The following is a 12798-nucleotide window of genomic DNA, read 5'->3' on the forward strand; positions in this document are numbered from 1 at the left end:
AGGCCCCGAGTCCTTGTTTAGCAGGGTTTTTATAATGAAAGGCAAGCAGGTTTACAGTGTTCTTTTAATTGGTTAACATTTGAACAGCTAAACATTAGTCCTCCTCTGGCTGGGTCCTGCCAATCTATTTGATTCTCATTGGGTCCCGCCAGAACTGAACGGTCCTAGTGGAAGAAGGGAGGAGGGAAGGGGTGAACTATGCAGGAGATGAGTCGGGGGTTAGCCCCCCCTGTCCTTGATAGATAAGGTTTCCAGGCAACCGCACATTCCTCAGACAAATATCTCTTAACAATCTTGGTAAGCACAGGGGCCCAGCAGTCCTGTTTGTCCTGTATTGCCTGCATCCGGGTGATTGAGACAGTTAGCAGCACAGATATCACCCTGTTCTCAACACCATCCTTCTGCCTCAGCCTCCCCAGTCCCTGGGGTATGCCAACACTCCCAGCTATATAGTATATTTCTAAATAGTCTATGGATGAAAGAAGATATCAAAAGAGGAAACAATACTAAATAAGAAATAAAACATTTAACATCAAAGTTTGTATCTAAAGTGATGTATCTAAAGTGGTGCTTACAGGAAAACTTCTAATTTAATTTATATTAGAAAAATATTTCTAAAGTGAATCCTTTAGGGTGTCATCTAAAGAAATAAAAAAAGATCAAAGTATGTACAAGAAGAGAATTAATAAATGTAAGAGCAAGATTCGATTAAGTATAAACATCAACAGAAAACATCAACAGAATATGTAAACCTCACTAGACTTACCAAGAAGGAAAATGGAGAAAAAAAAGTGTTTATTTGGAATGGAACAAATGAGATACAACAGATAAACTTCTGAAAATATGAACATATAACTTACCAAAGCTAAAGCCAGATAAAAGAGACAACCTAAGTGTTTCTATGTCTACCTCTGGAATTAAATTTCTATTAGAAGTCTTACCTGCAGGAAATCTTCTTACCAAGATGGTTTACTTATGAATTCTAACAGTTAGGAAATAATCAATACAATATTACAAAATTTCTCTTAAAACATAGGAGAAAGAAACACTAATTGGTCACTATACTAAATATGGAAACCTGACAATATTATAAAAATAGAAAGTTACAAACCAATATTCCTTATAAATAAAGACATAAAAAAAAAAACCTTGAACAAAATATCAGGAAGTCCATTTCAGTAACATATATTAAAGAATAACACATCTTAATCCAGTGGTTCTTCCTAGGGAAGTAAGGCTGGATTGACATTCACAACCAATATAATTCACCATCGTAGAATTATAAAACAAAACCAACATGATTTTTTCAATACATTTCAGGAAGGCATTTGGCAAAATTCATCTGTGCCAATTTTCAGTGAAGAAGGAACATAAGGTACTTTCTCAATCTGAATCTGACAAGCTTTGACAAGGATGTGAATGAACCCAACAGGGACAGGAAGACGTTTTAAGGACTGATCTGGAACACCTGGAGAGCCAGGTGGGACTAACTAACTTCAAACACCATCTAGAATGAAACCCAAGGTTGCACTCAGGCTGCTTTATAGACTAAATGTAATAGATAAGTTGGTGATGGTTTTAGAAAAATTAAAAAGTATAGTGTATTTGTAACTTGAAAGTGAGCAAAACTTTCTTAAAACTAAGGAAGCAAAAGACAAAAATAATAATAGTTTAATGAAAACTCAAAATTCCTGTTATCAAAAGATAAGAAAAGCAATAGATGGTACAAATGTTGGAAAGAAATATTTGTGAACATATCTGACAAAAGACTTACACACGTGTGTGTGTGTAAAACCTCTTTAACAAAATAATTTGAAGACAGATAACTTAAAAGTGAGCAAAATATTTCAATGGACATTTAACAAAGGATAAGATATGAATAACCAGTAGACTCATGAGAAATTGTTCACTGTCATTTGCCATTGGGAAAATACCTATTAAAGTCATAAGAACACACCCATAGGCAATCACCACCAGAGCTAAAATAAAAAAGAAAGAGCTTGTTGAATTTAAGAGGGAATATAAACCAGCTGTGACTCACACATTGCTGAAGGGAGTGTAATATGGTACGATGACATTGGAAAAAGTTCTGGCAATTTCTTATAAAACTAAGCTTATGTTTATTTTTTGACCCAGTAATTCAACTCCTAAGTGTTTATGCAAGAGAAATGAATGCACATGTTCACTAAAACACTTGTCCAAGAATGTTCATAACAGCTTTATTCCTAATAGCTAAAGCCTGGGAATAGCTTGTTTTTCTATCAAAAAGACAATGGATAAAAGAAAAAAACTGCAGTATGTGTATACAATTGAACATTACATGGCAATACAAAAAACTCTTCCTTGTAAGTACTGGTTCTCAGAACTGTTCCACAACCATCATTTCCAGTGTTCCGAGCAATGGAATTGGGCCAGTTCCACATGCAAAAGCTAAAGAATAATTTCAGAAAATTGTCAATTTTCAAAATGCTGCAGGACTAGAGGAGTTTTTAAAATTTCCATCTAGATGAGGAGGATTTGGCTTGGGTTCCATGTTTGTAACCCATCCTTCTCAAATGACTGTCCAATGATAATTCATACTTGTTAGTAAAACAGTTGACTTTCCAATTGCACACAAGTTGGAAACACTGATAATGTGATGCAGCTTTCTCAGGTTTTATGTGAGGGGGAAAAAAGGCTAGAATCAATGTGGTAGCACCTCCACAGTTCATGTCCACGCATACACGATACATCCATGCATACACAATGTAACCTGTGCAGGTAGAGACCTAGAGTTTAATTTGGCCACTACATGACTAATTTTCATAGATTATGACTTCATGATTATTCATGAGCAGATCCATGTACCCTTTTCTGGCCATCAAAACTAGTCTAAAATGCTCCAAGTCCTCAGAGAACTCTCCCTGAACTTCCTGCTAATCTGCCCCAAACTCACTGAGTTTACATTTGCCCTTACTTTCCTTACTCCTAACACAAAGCAAAACTTACTTCTCTGTCCTCCCATCTAAAGGACCACCAAATCCTGGGTGCACAGACTCCTTCCAGCCACCAAAGCACATTACCCAACCAATGAGACCCTTCTTTCCTTATCTTCTGCCCCCACCATCCCAGCTCCTTCTAGAGTAGAATGTCACCCTGAGTGGGGCTGTGACCCGGCATCGTTAATAGAATCTGAGAGTTTCCTGAAAATAAGAAAAAAAAGAAAGGCAAATTCAAGGGTCCAGCCCTAGATATACTGAATCAGAAACTATACAAATGGGGTCAGCATTCTGGGTGTTAACAATCTCAAGGGAATTTTAAAGATTTAATTTGGGGGTTGGGGGGAGGAAGTCTAAAAATTGAACGAGGGGTGCTCTACCACTGAGCTCCATTCCCACCCATTTTGTTTTGTTTTGTTTTTTGAGACAGGGCTCTGACTGGCCTTGAACTTGTGGTCCTCCTGTCTTAGCCTCCCAAGTTGCTGGGATTACACACTTGTGACGCCATGCCCAGCTCAAGGTAATGCTGATGGTCACTAAAGTGTGAAAAGACCTGGAATAACAGTGGTTCTCTGACCTTCCACACCCTGGATTCACCTGGGAGCTTTAAAAGACTCTTGAAGCTTGGTCTTGTGAGGGGTACGTGGGTATTCACTGTAACATATTTCAACTTTTCTCTGTTTCTCAATTTTTATAATTAAACATTGGGAAAAACAATATTTTTTTGTTATTATTTATCATTTATGCATCCATTTCATGAATTGAGTTGAACATTTCTTCAAAGCAAATTAATCAAAGACAGATGCATATGAGATTTAATTTTTCTTAGGATTTCCAACTTTTCTCCTTGTTTCTTATCCCCCATTTTTTTCAAACTTCTTTCCATACTTGTAACGTAATTCACTGACCGTTATCTGCATTATTGCTCATTCTGTTTTTTACGTCATGGTGCTTATCACACGGGAAATGCAGAACTGGGGAGAGAAACTCAGAACTGGGTTTTGGGGGGGCTTCAGCACATCCCTGTCCTGACCTAATAGTTTGAAAAATCACACTTTCTTCTCTCAACAAATTGTTATAGGATTGGAATTCCTATTTCTTTTTTAAGTTTTTTTTAGCATTCATAGTGTTTTCATTAATGACTTTTTTTTTTTTTTTTTTTTTTTTTTTTTGTGGTGCTTTGGATTTGAACCCAGGGCCTTGTGCTTGTGAGGCAAGCACTCTACCAACTGAGCTATCTCCCCAGCCCCATTCAGTGATGACTTTGAACACTAATCTTATTACTCTTGATAATCATGTGTTCTAATTGAGGAAAAAAAAATGTTCATCTTCTGTGGGGATGGTGGCCTCAATAACATTGTATCTTTCTAGAAACACTTATTTGACAGGTAAGTTTCATGTTACAGGAAAAGTAAAATAAACAAAGAAACAAAAAATCAAGAGGGAAAAAAGAAACTCATGAGCCTCCTGCCTCAAAAGTTCCTTTGTAGTTGGTTAGATAATTAGCAGTGGTTTGTCAGATGCTACTGAGGAAGGATTTACGCTAATAGTGATTCACTTTATCTTATAGGAAGCCATTAATTTAATCAGTGGCTCACATTCTCTTGAGTGAAAACATTAGCTAAATTGCATGGGGAAAATAAAACCCAGAAAAAGAAACTAATTGGAAACATTGCTTTTAGGTAATGAAGCACTTACACATCCATTTTAGGGTTTCATTAAGTTTTAGTTTTAGGAAGTTTACACACTACTTACCTGAAAAACACATAATTTTGATGGGAATGTATAGATGCCAAGGCCACTGAGTATAAGGAGAATATTTTTCATTTTACTGTATTTAATTTTACCAAACATTTCATTGAAATTTTCCAAAATGTTGGTAGTCTGAGGGAAAAAAGAAAGAAAGAAAGAAAGAAAGAAAGAAAGAAAGAAAGAAAGAAAGAAAGAAAGAAAGAAAGAACAAGGCAATATTCATTGCTTACGGAAATAAGGAGCAACAAATTTAAACTTTCAGGTGGTAAGAGCAATTAAAGAGGTTTATATAAGAGTCTATAGGGCAGGGTGCAGTGACTCACACCTATAATTCCAGTGGTTCCTGTAAAGTTTCATTGGGGTCCAGCTAGAAAGGTTAAGGGGAGAGTAATAAAGAGGCAAGCACACAGGATGGTAAACAGCAAGAAGCAGCTTCTGTAGAAAAGCCAGGCCCAGCTTTATTTTCTATTCCAGAGTCATATCAAGTTACACTAGGCTACATAGTGCAGTTAGCTTTGTGCATGTGCAGATCATATAACTTGCTTGCTTCTCAGAGTCCACTAGTACCAAAGGTTTCTGTAATAAGTTAATGTCTCCAGACCTCAAGGATAGAGGAGTTGCAAAGCATTTCTAAACTATTCAAACAGGGGGCCTATTATTGTCCTGAGGAGTTTGCTTGACTTGAAGGACATCGATCCTCTGCACATTGACTGACCTAAAATCCCTACAAGCTCTGGAGGCTGAGATAGGAGGATCATAAGTTCAAAGCCGGCCTCAGGAAAGTTGAGGCGCTAAGCAACTCAGTGAGACCCTGTCTCTAAATAAAATACAAAATAGGTCTGGGGATGTGGTTCAGTGGTCAAGTGACCCTGACTTCAATTGGTACCCACCCCCCACGCCCCCCAAAAAAGTCTGTACGAACACAGTGAAAGAGCGGTACATTCTGTCTGAGAAAAAAGGCAACTTGGACAGTTCATTCATCTCTCTTTTCCCTCTGTGACTTCTCACTTTTTCTCCTCTCTTCCCCACTCACTTTCATTTTGGAGATAATTTCCAAAGGTTGAGATGTTTCTTCAGGAAACCAGAGGAAGTCACATCTATACCACATCCTGTGGCTCACCAAGAGCTTTGCTCAAGCCAAATGAAGAACATTCTAGACAGTTACAGGACTCAGTCTGGTGACTTTTTGGGGAACTCTGAAGGGCAGTCTCATGGCTGGAGAGCACTTTGGTATCAAGTGAGCACAAGAAGTCCCAGCCCTCCTAGGAAGAAGAAGTTGATGTTTGAGAGGGAAGTGGTTTTCATAGTGATGAGAAGAAATGGAACGGTCCCAGGATTGTCCAGGGACAGTTTTGATAGTTGATTAGTCTAGGGTTTTGTTGTTGTTGTTGTTGTTGTTGTTATTCATACGGATTACAAATATAGAGACTATTTAAAGAACTGTCTAGATCTCTTCCAGAAACAGGACCAGGTTGCATAATTTGTTGGACCCAAAGAAAACTAAAAATGTGGAGTCTCTTGTTTAAAAGAAAATAAGACCTTCAAGACGGGGACAAAAACAATTTAAACCATGTGTGGAGGCCCTGAGCAATTGCATAACGTGTAGGCCCATGAAGCCAGCACTGGCCAGAGGGCGGTATCACTTTATAAGTGGAAGGAAGCTCGCCCTTCCCAGTTTAAAATGTTGTAGGCACCTGGATAGAGTAAATGCAGGTTTGAACCCCAGTGTCATCTCATATCAACTATGCGATATGAGCAAGGTTGTTTCGAGTTCTTCATTGAAATGTGGCATACGAACAAATCTTCCATTCAAGATGTGGATTTATACATGTGAATTTATTTTTGTGTATTTATGAATAACAGAATGTATTATAAAATAATAATGTGTGGAAATTTTTGGCTTCAAGACCTTGCTATTTGTTTTTGAATAATTGTATTAATTAAAACAATCTTTGGGTTTTCTTTTCATTTTTCTTTGCTCCTTCAGCTATCCATTTCATCTCTTATTCCCAGTGCTGAGCTGTCAGTTATGAATTAGATTCACCATAAAAATATTGTTTAAAGAAATTGTATTTTTGTCAGGTGTGGTGGCACATACTTATATTTCCAGTGGCTCAGGAGACTGAGGCAGTAGCATTGTGCGTTCAAAGCCAACTTCAGCAATTTAACAAGACCCTGTCTCTTAATAAAATATAAAAAAGGACTGAGGGTGTGATTCAGTGGTTAAGTGCCCCTGAGTTCAATACTAGATACCAAAAAGAAAAGAAAAGGTATTTTTTAATATTTAAATTAAAGTTATATACTTAAGATAAGGGACATAATATCGTGTACATTATACATGCTGTATATTTTATTCTTCATTGTAATCTTTCATCATTTTTTTTTGTCCTCATAGGTAGAAGCTTTTAATTTACACAGTCCCTGATAACTATGAAGAAAATATAAGGTTTATATTTTGTCTTTCAGTATGGTGCGGAAAAGCAGGAGTGTTGTTTCTTAATTGTGGAGCAGAGTATTTCCACAAGTCGATCTGTTATGGTTTTGGATATGAGGTGTCACCCAAAAGTTCCTGTGTCGATGCAGGAATATTCAGAGGTGAAATGATTGGATTGTGTGAGCTGTAATCTCATCGGTCCATCCTAGTATGAATGGACGGACTGGGTGGTAACTGTAGGCAGGTAGGGCAAGGCTAGAAGAGGTGGGTCACTGGTGTGTGCTCTGGAAGCGTGCGTCTTCCCTGATGCTCTTCTCCTCTCTCTCTGAGCCGAGTAGCTTCCTCTGCCACACAGTTGTGAGTGGTGACGGAGGAAGGGAGGGCAGTTACTGAGATCATGGCTGGCATGCCCTGTTCCTGGGAATGTTTCTGTGCAAGGGCACAGGATGCCTAGCTACTGTAGCAATGCCCTGCATGAGAGGCTCTCTGCATGAGCCCTATCAGCTCTGACCCTTATCTCAGGCACACAGTTCCTGGGAAGATAGAAATTCTTATGCTAGACAACCACAGTGTTTCACCAGCTCCACTTCTCCAGTTCCTGCCCGCCTTACAGCAACTTTTAACAATGAACTTTCTTGAGAGCTACACAAAGCTCCTAACATTGCACTTTGCAACTGTGAATTGCTACTGTGGAAAAGCTACATAGATGCCCTAGTTTCTGTAACATTCTTGAATACAAAGAATAATGCTTGCATAGTCTGTAACTTGATAATGAGAGGTATATAAACAAAGATTGCTGGCATAATTCTTTAGAACTGAATCTCCATCAGAGAGCAGATTCCACCTGATCCCAGCCTTATCTTCAAGATCTGTGTCTGTCAATCTTTAGTTTCCAATCCCCCTTCACCCCTCACCAGACCCCAGAGTTTGCCGACTGATAGTTACACCACACCCTTCCTCCATGATGTTCTGCTCCATCTTGGGCCCAAAGGGATGAAGTCAATGAAGTCAACTAAACATGGATTGAACCTCTGAAACTGTGACCCCAAAATAAACTTTCCCTCCTCTAAGTTGTTCTTGTCAGGTATTTTGGTCATGGTGACACAAAGCTGACTTACAATACATCTGTGTAAGACACTGCAAAAACAGGTTCCTGCTGATCCTCGCCTATGAGTTCCTACAAGCTTTAGGAGATGCTTGCTGCTTCATACCCTGAGCCTTTGCAAGACAAATCTTATTAAGTCACTGTGGGATAACAGAGGCAAGAATTAAATTTTTTAATGATAATTGAATGAGACAAACATCATTACCCTATGTACATGTATGATTACACAATGTGACTCTACTTTTACAACCAGAGAAATGAAAAGTTATAACCCATTTGTATAAAATCAATCCAAAACATTTTTAAAAATTTTAAAATAGTAGGAACATTAAATACAAGATGTACCATCTTAACAGATATTTTTCTAAAGTATAATACAGTTTTGTTAACTATAGACACAATTTTGTATAGCAGATCTAAAGTTCATCTTGCAAAACTGAATCTTTTTATCCTTTCAGTAGCAAATTCCCTGTTCCTCCCTCCTCCACCCCTAGCAATCTTTCCCTCTCTGTGTCTAAGAGTCTATTTTAGATACCTCATATAAATGGAATGATGCAGTGTTTGTCCCTCTGTGACTAGCTTACTTCACTTAGCACAATGTTCCCAAGTAATTATTTGTCTCATTTTACCAGTGAGAAACATAAAGTCAGATGGAACAAGTAAAATTCCCAAAGTCAAAAATGTAGTGACCAGCATAGGTGTGCCAGTTGAACTTCCTATTCTGAAGCAAATTATTTACCAGTGATGTAGGCATTTGGAGAAAAAAAAAAAAGTTGATGAATTATTCCTGAGTCTCTGCTAGATCCTCTCCCAAGCACTTAGCATTAATTGACATGCTTCATGCTACAACAAACCTCTAAGACAGATGCTGTTGTAGCCTCTTCCACAGTGTGGGAAACTGAGGACAAAGCAAGTCTGGTGACTTCTTCAAAGTCACCTGGTAGTGAGTTGCGAAGGCGGAGTTCAGTTCTAGGAGTTCTGGATCTGAAATCCGTGTTCTCACTTTCTAGCTATTCTGAAACTCACATGCTGGCTCAGGAACATTTTACCAGAGTTGGGAACCCAAACATAGCTGTTCTTTGGCTACTTACCCAGCTTACCCAAAGGCAAGTGAAGAAGACCTCCCTATTGGGGGTCAAGTTGGGCATCCTCAGGGGAACAGGGCAGGGATTGTAGCCCAAGGCACTGGTTAGGGCAAGTGTAAGGACAAAGAGAACCACAAGGTCAAAGGGACAATCACAAAGTCTCCTTCACACACACCCTCCATTTCCAGTGTGAACTCTGACTTGGTTCGTCCTGTGCTGACAATTATCATGTGAATCCTTGAGGAGTCATCTGGAGCCAGGAACCACAGGCTCACCAGGAACGACTGCCTATCTCTATGTGCCAGGCTTGCAGAAATTTGTAGAAATTCCCAATTCCTGAAGTTGGACCCTCAATTCTCCTAAAGAAGTTTTCTATTTTTTTTTTTTTTCCTTCACATTTGAGGAAGATTCTGAGCTCATCCATGTTGCTTTTTAAGCTTCATCAAGGACCGAGTCTCAAGAAACAAAAATCGGAAACAAATGTTTGAAACACTCATCCGGCTTGAATGGCTGGCGTGGCCCCTATCTCTGGATAGATTCTTGATTAATAAATAAGACAGGCAAAGCTGCAATGGTGGTCAAAAGCAGAGTGAGACCTTCCAAGGTGAAGCGACTGAAAACTGTCAAAGCAGAGATAAGACAAACGCCAGGTTTCCAGGGCAGAAACGAGCATCAAATGAAAAATGGAAAAACAGAAACCAAAAAACGGACCGAAGTCAGGAAACACATGGAAATGGAATGTAAGCGTTAGCAGGCCAGGAACAAGAGAGCAGGGGTCTGGGAAGACAGCCAGACCATCATTCGTTCTGTGCCCATCCCTGTAGCTCAGTGGTAATGGCTGCATAATTGCAATACCCCCAAACCCAGAACTGTGCACTCTGAAAGTTTATAGGAAAGGAATGCATATCACTATAGCTGCAGGGTTTTCAAAGCATATGGTTGGGATAAACAAAAAACCCAGAAGAGAGAATAGGACGGGACACCATGTCCCCAACAATTCCAGAATTCTTAGATGTTAATGCTAAACCCTGGTGCATATATGAAGCTGAAAGGGAAATATCATCTGCCAACCATGGCTCTTAGCACAGTCAAAAATCGTGAGATTTAGATAGAATGATCTAAGAAAGTGGCAGAGGGATTGCTAATTTTCTTGATCTGAAAAGCATGATTTTAGCACTCTGGTATGTGAAAATAAGTTTATTTTCCATTCTGAGTTACTCAGAACTACCAGGAATATCAAAAGCATATTTTAAAATATTATACACTATTAGTTTAATGATAGAATTCATATAAAATTCTTTTCTTTAAATCTATAACTAAAAATGTTCTTGTTCTATTTTATTATTTTTAAGCAAATGTGCATTGTAGTTGACAATATATCGCTTTTTTATTCTATATATGCCTATATATATATATATTTTTTTTTTTTTAAACCAGTAAGATGCTCAGTCACATCTTGATTCATTCAAGTTAGTTATTTAAGGTAAACATTCAAAATTTGTCTCAGGCTTAGTAGAGCACATACAAATATTAAATTGAAAATAAACATGTAATTGATATCATTTGGCCACCTTCAGCTCATGACTAACTTTGCAGTAGATGTAATAACATTTATCATATTTGCTACCATGTCCAAGAACATTCTAATTTTGTTGAAAACATCTTCAGGGAAAAAGAACAGGGCTATGCAGACATAGTTTAAATAAAACAATGGCTTTAATTCTCTCTTTGGATGTGTACCATAAGAGTGGAGAAACAAATTACCGGAATAATTGACATCGAAACACTTAATTTATTCAATATGTGCTCAGCATATTGTTGATTAGTTTACAGGATGTGTTGTTAAGTGGTCTTGAACTTTAATGCAATGCAAAATTTTAAAAAATAAAACACATATTATGTCCTTGGACACTACTTTCCATTTAGTAAGCACCAGTAAATGAGAAAGAATTCTAGTTAAAAGACACGATGTCTCTGTCCATTTGCAGTGCATATTAAATGCAAGGTGTCTCGGCCTCCGTGGTAACACTGTGGTTATACAGGTGCCAACAGAGACATAGCCTTTGCCACCATTGAGTTCAGTCTGTTAAAAAAAAATGCAAAAAGGAGACACATAAACCTACAAAGCTCAGGGCAGTACACCCTGTGAGATGATGTTAGACCCAGAAGGCATGTTTAACCCCTGGGTCAAGGTAGGCTGAGGAGGAGGGGTTCAAAAGGCTCTGAGTCAGGCCTGAGCCCAGGCCTACACAGGAGGCAGCCAGGTGAAGGGCAGAATGGGGCAGGAGGTGGAGCAGGATTCTAGGAGGAGATGAGAGAGCAAAGGAAGAGACATGACCAACAGCACCGTGTGGGTAATTGGCCGGCACTGGGTTCTGATGAGCACCATCAGGCAGTGATGGGAGAGAGGGCGGCAGAGAGGCAGAGGGGCCCTGGGTGCTACCCTAGATTCTGGCTTTGTCCTGTGAGGGTCGGGGAGACGTGGTGGATTTAAGCAGGAACATCAGTTGCCTCAGTTGTATTTCATTACATTATTATGACTGCATCTAGGAGGAGGTAGTTTGAATACCTTGGGGCGTGAAGGGGGAAGAAGAAAATTATTTGACAAATATTTGGGAGGCAAGATGTATTCACACACAACAATTGATTAGATCTAGGTTAATGAAGCACGGAAAAGTTTGAAGAAGACTTCCGATCTCTATTGTGACGCTGCCAATCAAGACAGGGAACATACAGGAACATGTCTGAGGTAAAATGAACTTTGTTTTGGACCTGTAGAATTTGGGGTGCTGTGTAATACACAGAAAAAAAATGTCTGTTAGGTTGCTGGAACTGTGAGATGATAGAAAAGACAGGGATCGGCGGGGAAACTAGAGGTTTGAGAATTTTGAACTTGTAAGTAATTATTCAATGCATTTAAAAAGGGCTTTTCCAACAAATATGTGCCAAATAATGTAACCTAGGTAAAATAGATATTTAAGGATGGAGTGGGAAAACAGGTCATGAAAGAGGCAAAGAACTGCAAAAGGATGAGAACCAGGAGGATGTGATGTCATGGAGCAAGGAGCCAGACAGAGTCAAGAAAAATAAAGGCTGGATTGTTCCCACCGATTTAGGAATAAAGAGGTCATTGGTGAACTATGCGGCAGTCATTTCCATGGAGAATTGAGACAGAAAGAAGTTGAACACACCAGAGTTGGACATTCCAAAGTAACAGAAGTGGAAGAGGCAGAAGAATGACCGGGACGGGAGAGAGGGGAGAGAGGAGGAGGCAGCTGGTATCTGGTCATAGTCTCTCCAGGAAGCAGCATAGACACCGCTGGGCCGAGAAGTTGCCTGGACTTGTGTGCTTTGTAATTAATGCGTGCACTTTTGACATTAAGAAGGAAATTTCTCTTGCATTCTTGCATTCAGGGATCTGTTTGAGAATGTGTGTTTTTACCT

At 39.0% G+C, this 12798-nt stretch overlaps 1 protein-coding gene across 4 annotated transcripts in view; it reads left to right on the top strand.

The window, feature by feature from the left end:
* Positions 1 to 12798, top strand: part of Plscr4 (phospholipid scramblase 4) — an 89224-nt gene that overhangs the window by 20119 nt on the left and 56307 nt on the right. For all 4 annotated transcript variants that reach the window (XM_047565551.1, XM_047565554.1, XM_047565553.1 and 1 more), the window contains 2 exons: positions 1321 to 1480; positions 3409 to 3617. The gene's annotated coding sequence lies outside the window, so the exon portion shown is untranslated. The remainder of the gene's footprint in view (positions 1 to 1320; positions 1481 to 3408; positions 3618 to 12798) is intronic.

Source organism: Sciurus carolinensis, chromosome 9 (assembly GCF_902686445.1).
Source record: "Sciurus carolinensis chromosome 9, mSciCar1.2, whole genome shotgun sequence".
In the NCBI taxonomy this organism is placed as follows: Eukaryota; Metazoa; Chordata; class Mammalia; order Rodentia; family Sciuridae; genus Sciurus; species Sciurus carolinensis.